At 41.5% G+C, this 2,196-nt stretch overlaps 1 protein-coding gene across 1 annotated transcript in view; it reads left to right on the top strand.

The window, feature by feature from the left end:
- The window catches only part of LOC106536991 (BTB/POZ domain-containing adapter for CUL3-mediated RhoA degradation protein 2-like), a 9,678-nt gene that overhangs the window by 3,875 nt on the left and 3,607 nt on the right, over positions 1-2,196 (top strand).

The following is a 2,196-nucleotide window of genomic DNA, read 5'->3' as shown; positions in this document are numbered from 1 at the left end:
ACAGCAGAGTGAGGAAATGTGCTCAGTTTGTGCTCCAGCAGTCTGAGTCTATAGCAGCAGAAATGAAGAAGAATTCAGTTGCAGTGACTTTATATACAATCATTACAAACATGACTTTCAGTAATTATGGGGTGTGAAGTTATTGGTATGATGTCTTCTTTTACCCGTGTGGAATAATTATACAGCTTAAAAAAAGAAATAAGAACTGGCTGTAAGTTTGAATTTAGTGTTAATTTTCTCTCCTTTCTGCACAAAGTCATAATATAATAGGCTGAAAAAATCTATTCAGTATATTAAGGGTGTAGTGAAATATGTAAATATGTTGACATCTGTGAATGAATGAATGAATGAATGAATGAATGAATGAATGAATGAATGAATGAATTTTATTTATGAGGACAATGTGAAATTAAAACATAAAACCATTTGATGCATTGCACCAGATTCAGCCTAAGGCTAGTTTACATCTGCAGTCCTCTTAATAATAATGTCAACATGGGGGAGCTAAAAATGACAAATAAACAGGACATTGTGAACTGAAGAGGTGTCCAGTTGAAAAACCCAGTCATTATCACACAAAGAYGGCCTTCAGTCATCAGAGCAATCAGACAATCTGCAACATCAGACAGATGGACAGGTGATTTTTAACTGAAATCCAGCACCTGTTGTCAGTGTCCTGGCAGGAGATGTGGCCACCAGTTCTGGTCACAACTTGTCAAACTGGGCTCAGGGGGAAAATAGTGCTGAAAGTGACCCTTGTCAATGTGCAGCTCCTGGAGGGCTGAAACTCTAAACTCAGAACGCCTCTGAAATATCTGGTGAATCCAGACAGTGCAGAGGTGCCTACAACGCTCTCTAGCTTTCAGTAAATAAAGACAAGCCACTCGTCACTGATTGTACAAAGAGACCGGCGACAATCAGAAGTCAAGAGGCTCATCTTTCCACACTTTCCACCCTGAGGAAACCATGTCAGACCATCGACGTATTCAAGTTAAGCTGAAGATGGGGAAACCACACCCAGTCACTTACAGAAACCCAAAAAACACTGACTGGAATCTGTTTATCAGCAGTTTAACCCAGTTGATGGATGAAAGAGTTGCCAGGATTAAAACTGTGCAAGACATSGAGCATGACCAGTGCTGTGCAAACTGATATGTCTGCCTGTCCAGAGAGAATCTGGAGGCCTTGATAGCAGCCAGTCAGGTGGACTCCAGAGTTGTCTGACAAGGTAAGGCAGCAAGATGGCAAAGACACAGATCCCAACCAAGCAAAACCAGGTGGGATCAGTATGTAAAGTCCCACAATCACTATACAAGTGTTGTAAGGGAGTCACATGGGTCTGCCATGCACCGGCGCCACCGGACCCTCTGACCACCATCCGTAGGTAAGGCAGATGAAGCGTCTTGCCCAAGGACACTACAACAGAGAGGGCTGGAACGGGGAATCGAACCCTACGGGACAACTCCCCTAACCTCTGTGCCACAGCCCCCCTTTAAGAAGTCTTCAGTTTATACAAAATACTGCAGCTATAGTTCTGATGAGAGTTTAAGGGTGTATTCACACTGATCCTGTTTAGTCCGATTCAAATGAACTCAAGTTCATTTCCTAGATCTGCCTGGTTTGTTTGGAGAGGTGTGCATCGGTCATCGAACTCTGGTGCAGACCAAAAAATCTAACTCTAGTCCACCTGATAACCCAGGTCTTGGTTCGGTTGAAGTGAACTCTGGTGTGAATGCCAAGAGGACAGGACATCGCTCCAAAAGCAGGAAGTGGGCTATATTGCAGAGCATTCTTAGTAATAATGACACTTATAGTCTAATGCTGTAAGTGTCCTTGGGTGTCCTGAAAGGTGCTTTTCAAATAAAATGATGATTATTATTATGATTAAATAGTCCAAAAGTTGAAGAACATTTCTCAGCATACAATTGCAAGAAATGTAGGTATTTCATCCTCTACATTCCATAATATCACCAAAAGAGTCAGAGAATTTGGACAAATCTCTGCAAGAAAGTGGCAAGACTGAAAACTAACATTAACTGTCCATCTACCTCAGGCGGCACTGCATGAAAAACTTACACTATTCTGTAACGGATATTAACACATAAGCTCAGGAACACGTCAAAAACCTAAAAAATATGTGACCCATCATATCGAAATGAGGATTAAGTCAAATTTGGTCAAAATAACCTAATTACA

This window comes from Austrofundulus limnaeus, unplaced genomic scaffold (genome assembly GCF_001266775.1).
Source record: "Austrofundulus limnaeus strain Quisiro unplaced genomic scaffold, Austrofundulus_limnaeus-1.0 Scaffold2071, whole genome shotgun sequence".
Classification (NCBI taxonomy): Eukaryota; Metazoa; Chordata; class Actinopteri; order Cyprinodontiformes; family Rivulidae; genus Austrofundulus; species Austrofundulus limnaeus.
This window is presented reverse-complemented; position numbering and strand designations above follow the sequence as displayed.